Source organism: Dendrobates tinctorius, unplaced genomic scaffold (genome assembly GCF_039654945.1).
Source record: "Dendrobates tinctorius isolate UK_male_01 unplaced genomic scaffold, ASM3965494v1 ptg000016l, whole genome shotgun sequence".
Taxonomy (NCBI): domain Eukaryota; kingdom Metazoa; phylum Chordata; class Amphibia; order Anura; family Dendrobatidae; genus Dendrobates; species Dendrobates tinctorius.
In genome coordinates, this window is record NW_027361684.1 from 80,700,001 (window position 1) to 80,712,415 (window position 12,415).

Below are 12,415 nucleotides of genomic sequence, written 5' to 3' on the forward strand. Positions count from 1 at the left end.
GATCCTCCTGCTTCTCTGGGTCACATGTCTCCATTCCTCTGTTTCTTCAGGTGCACTTCGAATTTCTTCTCTTTCTGTAACATGAAGAGATAATTCTGCTCTGTCCAAGAACTCTTCACCTTCCTTAATGATCTTCAACGTAGCTAACCTCTCTTCGAGATTTTGCAACTTTTCCTCCAACAGGGACACAAGCTTGCATTTGTGGCATGTGAAGTTTGGCTTTTCCACTGGTAAATCTGTGAACATGTAGCAAGAAATGCAGCTCACCAAATGGCTCCTGGCCTCTTCCATCTTGAGATTTCTTAAAAACGATGAAAGATGAGCCAAAATTCGCGTCCCGATGAAGGGTTTAGGAGTTTCAGCTCCTTAACATGTGCCACCCTCTTTTTAAAGGAACCAAAAGTAATTGGACAGATTAAATAACTGTAAATAAAATGTTCATTTCTAGTACTTGGTTGAAAACCCTTTGTTGGCAATGACTGCCTGAAGTCTTGAACTCATGGACATCACCAGACACTGTGTTTCCTCCTTTTTGATGCTCTGCCAGGCCTTCACTGTGGTGGTTTTCAGTTGCTGTTTGTTTCTGGGCCTTTCTGTCTGAAGTTTAGTCTTTAACAAGTGAAATGCATGCTCAATTGGATTGAGATCAGGTGACTGACTTGGCCATTCAAGAATATTCCACTTCTTTGCTTTAATAAACTCCTCGGTTGCTTTGGCTCTATGTTTTGGGTCATTGTCCATCTGTAGTATGAAACGACGACCAATCAGTTTGGCTGCATTTGGCTGGATCTGAGCACACGTATGGCACTGAATACCTCAGAATTCATTCGGCTGCTTCTGTCCTGTGTCACATCATCAATAAACACTAGTGACCCAGTGCCACTGGCAGCCATGCATGCCCAAGCCATCACACCGCCTCCGCAGTGTTTTACAGATGATGTGGTATGCTTTGGATCATGAGCTGTACCACGCCTTCGCCATACTTTTCTCTTTCCATCATTCTGGTAGAGGTTGATCTTGGTTTCATCTGTCCATAGAATGTTCTTCCAGAACTGTGCTGGCTTTTTTAGATGTTTTTTTTTAGCAAAGTCCAGTCTAGCCTTTTGATTCTTGATGCTTATGAGTGGCTTGCACCGTGCAGTGAACCCTCTGTATTTACTTTCATGCAGTCTTCTCTTTATGGTAGATTTGGATATTGATACGCCTACCTCCTGGAGAGTGTTGTTCACTTGGTTGGCTGTTGTGAAGGGGTTTCTCTTCACCATGGAGATTATTTTTGCGATCATCCACCACTGTTGTCTTCCGTGGGCGCCCAGGTCTTTTTGCATTGATGAGTTCACCAGTGCTTTCTTTCTTTCTTTATCAGGATGTACCAAACTGTAGATTTTGCCACTCCTAATGTTGTAGCAATTTCTCAGATTTTTTTTTCTGTTTTTGCAGCTTAAGGATGGCTTGTTTCACCTACATGGAGAGCTCCTTTGACCGCATGTTTCCTTCACAGCAAAACCTTCCAAATGCAAGCACCACACCTCAAATCAACTCCAAGCCTTTTATCTGCTTAATTGAGAATGACATAACTAAGGGATTGCCCACACCTGTCCATGAAATAGCCTTGGAGTCAATTGTCCAATTACTTTTGGTCCCATTAAAAACAGGGTGGCACATGTTAAGGAGCTGAAACTCCTAAACCCTTCATCCACTTTTAATGTGGATACCCTCAAATGAAAGCTGAAAGTCTGAACTTCAACTGCATCTGAATTGTTTTGTTTAAAATTCTTTGTGGTAATGTCTAGAGCCAAAATTAGAAAAATGTTGTCTCTGTCCAAATATATATGGACCTAACTGTATGTGCAGCGTGTCCACATCAGACATTACTGCTGTTTACTGTTACATGAATTTTTACATGTTTTATTGTGTTTGTATTTAATTGGTTTCTTGTTTTTGCAAGATTAGGGAGGTTTCCACCCCTTCCTTGTGGGCCATGCACATATAAGCCGTTCTCTGCTGCGTGTCCACATTGGACATCACCTTTCTGAATCCTGCTCATATAGGTACTATACACATGACCAGGTTTTTAAATACATCAGTTAGGGACTGCTCTGATATGGGTTACTTTGACGTTTGGTAGAGCGGCTTAGTGTACGTTTTTTGCAAAAAAACATATCGACCAAATACCCTGTTTTTTTATCATCTTTTTACTATCACTTGCTGTTTACTGTTACTTTTTTACAGCAGAGAATTTTTACACATTTTATTGTGTTTTTCTGTGTTTCAGTCTTTTGGTGGTGTGAACACTGTCCTACAGACTTGTTCACTGTGTGCATGGCCCATGTGTTTGTATTTAGGGATGTCACAGTGTAGAGGGATTATCCTTATTGTCATTTGTACATGGAAACACAGAAGCAATGGAATGAAACTGAAAGGGAGAAGATGCAGATTAGATAATAGACAATGAGGATGATCAATGAGTGGAACAGGCTGCCATGAGAGGTGGTGAGTTCTCCTTCAATGGAAATCTTCAAACAGAGGCTGGACAGACATCTGTCTGAGATGGTTTAGTGAATCCTGTATTGAGCCTGGGGTTGGAAACGATGGCCCTTGAGGTCCCTTCCAACTATAAAATTCTATGATTCTATTCCTTATGGCATTGTCATAGTAAATCTGAGTGTTTCCTGCATTTTGTCACAAAGACAGTGAAATATTCCAGTTTCATATTTCCTACTGTGTCTTGTGCATTATTATTTTCATTGAGCGGGTTAAGAAGATTGTAACTGGCACAGTTCTGATATTACTTCTAGGTTGGAATTTCAGAAGAATGTTATTGTCCCCTCCTGTTTCTGCTCTCTGCCAACATAGTTTTCCTGTGCAATTCCAGTTTAATTTACTTTTTCCTCTTATTGTTTGCTTAAAGTCTCTATAGACTTATCCCTGTAGCATATTTTACTGATATTTGTGGCGATTTACTGTAGCGCAAACCTTCCTAAGGAATAGGTTCAGAATGCTTATACAAAACAGTATAAAGATGTGAAATTTACTTTGCTTTCAATGTGGCTAAAATAGGATGTAAATAAACATTACTTATTAAGCTTAAACAATACCAGTTTTACATCTTTTGTGAAACATACCGTATCTTTGAAGAATTCTTTATGTAGGAATACAACTACAGTACATACCAACTAAAGAGAGCGACAGAAGATAAAAGCACAGGATAGCTCCCATAGGGCAATTTTTGGGTGCCTGTTGTTTTTTACCGTTAACACTGAAAAGAAGCATATAAGGCATTGTGGCTGCAGCTGCTTCCTTGTCCGGACAGTGGACAATGGAGAGAACACTGATATCAAAGCTGCTCAACAACGGATCATAAAGATGTTCTGGAAAAACCCATTGCTATTAAAACGCTGACCAGATTCCAAATAACAAACGCCATATATTATCAAATACATCACAAGTGGGTGTTCGTGATCCCAGTGTCTTCTCTCCCCACCCATCTTGTAACTCAATTGCACGACCTCTGATCGGCCCCCAGACCCCTCACCGTACCCCGTAAATTAATCACCAAATTGGATAAATTGGCCACAGCAGCCTTTTATTAATATATAGTATAACAATTTAACAACAGTTACCAAAATAGAGGGAGGGGCGATCCTCAAGGCCCCAAACTGTATCAGCCTCGGATCAATATCCTACAAAACTTATCACCACCAGGCCGAATCCTGTCTCCAGCCGTTAAGCACCAGCTCAGAGACCTTAAGAGACTCGCCCGGCCAAACTCAGCCAGTAACTGACCACGGCTCCCATATTAACTTGTCGGTATCACCATACCGTTACATTCCACGTGATCCACCCAAGGGGGAGTCCAGGACCTTTGTGACCCTCCCCTTCCAAGCCGCCATTTTCTAGCACCACCAACCTCGAGGACCTCCCCCCCCCACGCCACGCTGCCATGACGGAAGTGCACATAACTTGGTTGAACACATGCGCCACTTTTTTTTCTTTTTTTTTTTTGACCTCTTCCTCCCTTAAATTCCAAAAACATAACTAATCCGTATAACAATTAACAAAGGGGCAGGTGGGTGGGAGCCTGTTTTCTGCTATGGGGCACCTAAAATGGTTGCCCCAGCCATGTGACCATCCCTTTTTTAGTGCTCCCCCTCCCTTCTCCCTTCCATAATCCCTCCTACTAACCCACAACCCTATCCCTTCGCATACACGTACCCAGAACAATTAACCCTGTCCGAACCAGCCCTATACACTTGCTCGCCCACCTATGGTCCCCTCAACCCTGTCATGATGGCCTCCCTTCCAAGGCCTGTGGCCCCACAGCATGGCCTCACTTGACAAGTGGGTATTCATGATCCCAGTGTCTTCGCTCCCCACCCATCTTGTAACTCAATTGCCCGACCTCTGATCGGCCCCCAGACCCCTCACCGTACCCCGTAAATTAATCACCAGACACGGTATTGGATAAATTGGCCACAGCAGCCTTTTATTAATATATAGTATAACAATTTAACAACAATTACCAAAATAGAGGGAGGGGCGATCCTCAAGGCCCCAAACTGTATCAGCCTCGGATCAATATCCTACAAAACTTGTCACCCCCAGCCCAAATCCTGTCTCCAGCCGTTAAGCACCAGCTCAGAGACCTTAAGAGACTCGCCCGGCCAAACTCTGCCGTAACTGCCCACGGCTCCCATATTAACTTGTCGGTATCACCATACCGTTACATTCCACGTGATCCACCCAAGGGGGAGTCCAGGACCCCCTCCAAGCCGCCATTTTCTAGCACCACCAACATCAAGTACCTCCCCCCCACGCCACAAACACAAATGCTCTGACCCCTCAGACATTTATGTCCCGCCAAACTCGTATGCTTTTCTCAATGACTTCCTGAATTGCCAAGCAGCATAAATTAAGGCCTACTGCATTCAGATGGATGCCGTCCTTCCTCCAGAATTCCCCTTCACCCGATTCCAAATCTGTATGACGTACCACGATTGCTCCATTTCATACCATGAATCGGGACACTGCTCTGTTCAATTTAATCCTGGCTCTATTTACACCTTGCACCGACCTAGCCCCGTACCACACTTTCCTGGGAATGATATCTGACCACACCACTAGTAAACCCGGAAACATGGACCAGAGCCTTAACATATCGAATTTAATATCCCTAATTAATTCCCTGCAAGTGCGCTTAGTCAAATCATTTCCCCCTAAGTGTAATACTAACACATCCAGTGCCCGGTCAAGCCGAATGAACTTGTGAAACTCAGGTACCAATTGCTTCCATACCATCCCTCTTTTCCCAATCCACCTTAACAACGCTAGTGTCCTTGGCACGCCCAGCTGCCTCCCATTCGGGCGAACGTCCGCTCTCAGGGCTGCCCAAAATACAGAATGGCCCATAATCCAGGTAAGTAGCTGACCCGTACCTAAAAAACAGCAAAAGGAAAAGCAAAATAAAGTAATACAACCACAAAAATATAACAAACACGAATATAGACCGTTTTACACCATTGACGGGCGAACATAAGAACGGAATCTCGCCGACTCCCAGCGCCCAATCCTCTTTACTGTCTCTTCTCCCAGACCCCTCCTTGCTGCCTCCGTAGCTGCCCCAATGCGAAAAGTGTCCGCTATAATGTCTCGCCGAAATGCCCCCTCTTAACAACGTCTGAATACCGTCAAGAACTGGAAACGCGATAGAAAAGAGCCATCCTCATGTACCAACAATGGGTCATTTTCCTTTCTCACCTCCCTTAAAAAATTCCTCAAGCACCATACCGGGCATAGAGGGGAACCTTTCACCTCAAAAAGTACCACCTTGCAACCTCTGCCATCTGTGTCCGTTTTTGACGAACGCAGAAATATCGTTACCCTGTCCCCATGCATCTCCATATCGCCTCTGAGTAACCCTCCTTTGCGCGATTTAGATGGACTAATCAGCTCCCCTAAGCAGAACGCCCCGAAGAATGCCAACGAGAAAGCCACTTTAAACAACACTACTTCTCTCTGAGATGTACAAACCTCACCTAAACTCTCGCCCAAAATTAGTAACACATCATACGACACCGGACGTCGACCGTCCGATACCTTCCAGCCTTTCCTCCACCCCCTTACCACTTGACGCACCATAAATGCCTTCGTCAAATCCCGCAAGCCCCTGAACTTAAAGCCAAACCTGCTAAGAAATTAATAATTTTTGGAACTGACCAACCAGATTTCCAATTGTGACCTATCAGCAATACTAACTTGTATTGATCCTCTAGTTCCTCCCCTAATTATTTCCCCCAATCTACCCAACTGTCCCATGAATTTCTATAATGAGACCAAGTTCCTGCCGACAGGGACCTGGATAATAAAACCCTCACTGCCCCAAGGGAAGATTCCACAGTTCTTCCGGACATTCCAGCCTCTTGAAATCCGCTTGAAGTCCCGTCTCTCGAGCGCGCTCCCACTGTGAACAAGAAAGAACTTCAAAACAAAGGTAGTCTCCCTCAAGCCTCTCTTCCGCAGTAACCCACAGGTTAAAACTCAACCCTACCCAAACCAAATGTTGAAGCACCCTCATCACAGCTTGATCCGGCGAAGATAGCGAATTGATTAGCTTCCGTTCCCCTACTGACTTGCAGCTGAAGCAAATCTTTTTGTTCTGCACCTCCTTTCCCCACAATGATAATGCTACAACTACGGGAAACACTTCACGTAATACCAGATTGTCCAAAAAACCCTTCTTGATCCAACAACGCGGCCACCGTTCTGCCAACCCTTCTTCATGAAAAGACAAACTGGAACCTTGTTCCTCTGCTGATCCCATCACAAAACCCAGAGACTCCGCTGACACCTTCGGAGCCATCCAGATGGATCTCCCATTATAGGAATCCAGAAAAAGCTCCCACACCTTTTTAAATAATCTTTTAACTTATTCTACAGCCTAATGACGTGTGATGGTGCTTTAATCCCCGCCGTCGCCAAGGACAATCTCCGACAAAATGCCCTGCTCATCGGCATGATCCGACACGCGAAGTTTAACTTTCCTAGTAATGACTGGATCTCCCGCAACGTAGCCTTCTTCAAACCTCTAACCTGCTTCCCTTCACATCTCATGTCTGATATTTTCTCATCCGTGATCCTACACTCCATTGCCACCGTGTCAATTTCGATACCTAGGAAATACAATGTCGTCACTGGGCCTACCGTTTTTTCCGCAGCTAAAGGGACCTCGAATTTTTTAGCCACACTCTCCATCGTGTGCAATAACCACGAACAAGAAGTCATCCAGGTAATGAATACAAGACCTGAGCCCCGACACCTCCTTTACCGTCCATTCCAAAAATGCGCTGAATGCTTCAAAATAAGCACATGACAGCGAGCACCCCATCGGCAAACAACGATCCACGAAGAAACCCCCCCTCCCAGAAACAACCTAACAAGTGCATGCTATCAGGATGCACTGGCAACAAACGAAAAGCCGCCTCAATGTCAGTCTTGTCCAAACGAGCCCCCTGACCACACTCTCTGACTAACTTCACGGCCACATCAAAGGACATGTATAAAACCGAACACAGCTGGGGATCTATACCGTCATTAACCGATAACCCCTTTGGAAATGAAAGGTGATGTATCAACCTGAATTTATTGGGCTCCTTTTTTGGCACTATCCCCAAAGGAGATACCCTGAAATTATCGATGGGAGCAGAGTCAAAAGGTCCTGCCATTCTACCTAAGGCCACTTCCTTGTGTAGTTTTTCCGTGACCACTTCCGGAAACTTATAAGCAGACTTCAAATTTTTGGTTGACAACTTCACCTCAACATCTACAAAAGGAATTTTAAAACCATCCCTGAAACCTTCGCGTATAAGCGCCGCCACTTCGTATCCGGATAATTATTTAGAAAACGCTCCATCTCTGCTAGCCGGACTGGGGTCACCCCTTTTGTCAGTTCCCTCTGTCCCTTTCTGTTTTCCAGCCCTGAAACATTTGGAAAACCCATGATTACCTCCGCATGATGAACATTCGTATTTAAATTTACACTTTGTCCCGAATCTACATGCTCCCTCATTGAAATAGAAGTGCACAGTCCCTTCTGTACCACCACCGAGTGTCCTGACTGTCCCGAGCCACCGGTGCCCTCAAGAAAAGGCTGGCAACTTTGCCTCGGCCTGGCTGGCGCCGTTACTCTCATCATAAAGAAATATCTTTATGGTACCAGCGGATATTAGGCCTTACTGCTTTCGGTTGACGAAATTGTTCGTCATATCTTAACCATCCTTGTCCCCCATAAACTCTATACGCCTCGCCAATTATGTCCATGTAACAGAACAGAGGGGAACAGCTCTCTGGCGATTTCTCCCCTATCACGCTGGCCAGTATGGCGAAAACTTGTAGCCAGTTGCTGAATGTGCAGGGGATTAATCTAAACCTCCTCTTTTCTTCATCCTCCTTTTTTGAGTCATCTCTTCTAGACCTGTCTAAATTAAAACGCTCCAGCGGGAGTAATGAAAAAATTTCCACGTACTCCGCTTTCCATATCCGCTCTCTAACCTCCTGCTTCAAATGTGCCCCTAGTCCCTCAAAGCAGATGTACATCTCCCCATTGGCTGAATCATCCAGCCACACTGTCTCTTCCTCATCCTTCTGACCACTCTCTCCCGACACTGCCTGCCCCCCAACTCACCTACCGACCCTAAATCCCTCGCAGATGCTGAACCCTCAGCCCCGGCTCCTTGTACCATACTGAACGAACTTGTGGTTCTATTAACCCCTGGCAACCCCTTCTCCCCCCTGCTACCCAGCCAAGCTGATGCTGGAGATGATTCGCTTTGCCCACTCCCTGATTCCCACAATCTGACTAACTCCTTGAAACCCTGCAAAACTACCCCCATATCGGCACTAGCTCCCCCCCCCCGGCCGCTTGTACCTGTACATGAGGAGCTAATGTTTGTAAAAATGAGATGGGTTCTGCCTCACCTGGCTGCCTGGCTGCTGTGTTTCCAGCAGCCGCCAGTCCTGGATCCGGATGTATGCGCTCTGCGTTCTGTCCTCTTCCTCTTGTCTGGTTCGTTGATGTCATCGCCCTGTGCAGCCGGCCTGGACTGACCGCTGCATAATCCATAAGATGAGGTTGCAGGCGTGATGTAAATAAGCCTGCTCGTAACCCAGGATGTGCAGGCTGCTGATCCATATCGTGGGGTTCACCCTCCCCCCTCCCTCCCTCCCTCACTGCCCCCGTCGCCGTAACTGTAATCCCGCAAGTCCCCCCCAATACCCCTCACACTGCTGGGCCCAGCATATCGCTGGCCGTCATTCGAGCCATCTTCTGCTGTGACCAGTGAGTTGGTGAGACTACCGCACCCGTACTCACTAGCCGAAATGCGCTCGTCAGCCCGCGATGGCCATCCTCGCCCCCGCGATGATGCTCCCCTCTGCGATGCAGCGCCGGCCGCCGGAGCTGGTCCTGCCGCTGCTCTTGGAGCGCTGTCATTCCGGACCGCTGCTGCATGGGTGAGTCCCCTGGGCCCTGCGCCCGGCCGAGGCGCCTGCACAGCAGGCCCCCGCACTCGATCGCTCCTGCACTGAGCTGGGCCAGCCGGTAAAGCTTGCGCCGCAGCCGCATCCGGTTCAGGCCCCCTCTCCCGACGCGTCGCCTGTGTAGAAGGGGTGGCCGACACCTCCCCCCGCTGCAGATCCCGCCTCACCGATGGATTCCTCCCAGCTCTTGGCTCCCGCGCACCCGGCCTGCGGCGTACGTTGACAGCTGGAGGGTCCCCGGAGGGGCTCCTGACACGGAGCTGGATCCTGGGGGTTACCTCAGGGCTGAGGCGCTCCGGAGGCCTGGTCCTCCGAGGCCGTCGCCCGATGTCCTGAGCCTAAAGCTGACCGGCTTCCTCTTGTAGCAGGCCCTGGATCGAAGCCTGCAGCCACCCCGGGCCCCTGGAGCTGGCAGCGTCCCTCAGTTGCTGCAGAAAGAGTTCGACTTCCATTCTGCAAGTAAGGAAGCTTGTTGTTTTCTGCTATGGGGCACCTAAAATGATTGCCCCAGCCATGTGACCATTCCTTTATAGTGCTTCCCCTCCCTTCTCCCTTCCATAATCCCGCCTACTAACCACAGCCCTATCCCTTCGCATACACCTACCCAGAACAATTAACCCTGTCCGAACCAGCCCTATACACTTGCTCGCCCACCTGTGGTCCCCTCAACCCTGTCATGATGGCCTCCCTTCCAAGGCCCGTGGCCCCACAGTACGGCCTCTCTTCTCTTATTCATGATAAGGCTGGTAAACTTACTTTGAAAGTGTCAGAATGCTATTGTAAATCTATTGGTAAGTTTAAAGGCAGTCTCTGCCCACGTGGCCTGATAGCTCCTCAGTGATCCTCCTCATTGCTGAGATATCATGCTGCTCAGCTGCAGCTGTCAGGCTGGGTGGGCATGACACTACAGCTCGCATCAGCGCTCCCACTTTCTAGCTGGACTTACAAAATGGTCATGTTCAAAAGTAATATTTGCTTGTAGATAAAAGGTCCATCTGCAGGTAAATAACATTAAAATGCTGTCTTATCGCCTTACGGAAAGCATGGCTATTGGGAGAATATTAACTCCTATCCTCCTCTAGCCTATGGCTTTCATCCATAGGGGCGTGCACAAACCAGTAATAGTTACCACTCACTATACTGTGTCGGGTGGCTGTAATCACTCACGGGCACTTTGATTGACAGCTTGCTAAGTGGCATGTGTTCATCTTCTGTGTGCAGAGCAATCTGGCAATTAAAGTACCTGGGAGTGATAACAGTGGCGCTCACAGTATAGTGAGTGATGATTGTTGTCAGTCGCACATGCCCCTATGACTGAAAGCAGGACTACCACCAGGAATTTCAGGGCCTCATACTAGCAAAATTTTCAGCACCCCCCCCTTGAGACTCGGCCCAGGCTCTACCCAAACTCTACCTTCACCCCTTGAACCTTCCACAGTTCCACTGCTCACTCTTAGATAAACTCAACTTCTGCACCATGTCCTCACCATTCATTCACACTTTAACAATTCACATTGAACACCAGATTACATATACAGTCATAATAAAGGGACATACAAAGGACAAATACCATCACACCATGACCAGGCCACATATTGCCAACATATAGTGACTGAATAATATCACATACAAGGGACAAATAAAACCACATCATGACCATACCACATATTACCAGCACATAGTGACTGAATACTACAATACTGATCATTAATAAAAAAACCATAATACTAATATTACCATAAGTGCCATTATACACTGGAGCTCTGTACATATTATTCAGTGTATAGTGTCACGGACTTTCGTGTTACTGTTAAGCGGGAGTCACACATGGCAATCTCGCTAGTGAGATTGCTGCTGAGTCACAACTTTTGTGACACAACAGCGATCTCACCAGCGAGATCGCTGTGTGTGACAGCGATCAGCCACCGTCCCCCCTGCCGGTATCACTGATCGCTGCAAGAAACCTCTGGACATATTTTTTGTCGCTGGTCTCCCGCTGGCCAGCACGCATCGCTGCGTGTGACAGGTGGGAGACCAACGATCAGCTGTAAAAAATAATAAAAAAAATAAAAAATATTGTTATTCTCACCTTCCGACGTCCCGTGCAGTCATCCTGCCTCTCTCCACGCTCCCGGTCCCAGTGATCCTTTGCACGAATGACCGTGAGACGTCGCGCTGCCGCGAGACCGTGACATTCTCGCGGTCATTCTCGCAAAGGATTACTGGGACCGGAGCGTGGAGAGAGGCAGGATGGCTGCGCGGGACGTCGGAAGGTGAGAATAGCAATATTTTTTATTTTAATTCTATTTTTTTACAGGGATGTGGCATCAGCCCTAGCGAACACAGCGATGCCGGGCGCTCGGCATTGCTGTGCTGATCGCTGGTGAAGCTGTCTGTTTGACAGCTCACCAGCGATCACATAGCGACTTAGGCCTCTTTCACACTTCAGTTTTTTGCATCAGTCATAATCCGCCAAAAGGACGGATGGCGGATCCATTGTAGTACTGATGACAATGGATGCCACCCGTCCGTTTTTTTGACGGATCCGACAAATGAAGAATTTTAAAGGAATCGCAGCCTAGAGAGAGAGAGAGAGAGAGAGAGAGAGAGAGAGAATTTTTTTTGTCCGGCACCCAGAAAGAATTTCGGGTTAATACAGTGTCTGGAGGATCCGTCAGAGAAAAAAACGTTCCAAGCTCCGTTTTGAAATCTTTGAGGATGGTGACGGACAGCAACTTTTGGCGGATCCGCAAAAAAAAAGAATGCAACGGACGGCAATCCGCCAATAATGGAAGTCAATGGGGAAAAAAACGGATCCTCAAAAGAAAATTGCGGATCCGTTTTTTTCAAAACCTGGCGGATTGTGACTGTCAAAAAACGG

The 12,415-nt window shown here is 47.1% G+C and overlaps 1 protein-coding gene and 1 pseudogene across 1 annotated transcript in view; one reads left to right on the top strand and one right to left on the bottom strand.

The window, feature by feature from the left end:
• Positions 1–12,415, top strand: part of WWC3 (WWC family member 3) — a 272,451-nt gene that overhangs the window by 84,130 nt on the left and 175,906 nt on the right. The window lies entirely within an intron of this gene.
• On the bottom strand, positions 5,512–7,251 carry LOC141078453 (uncharacterized; annotated as a pseudogene).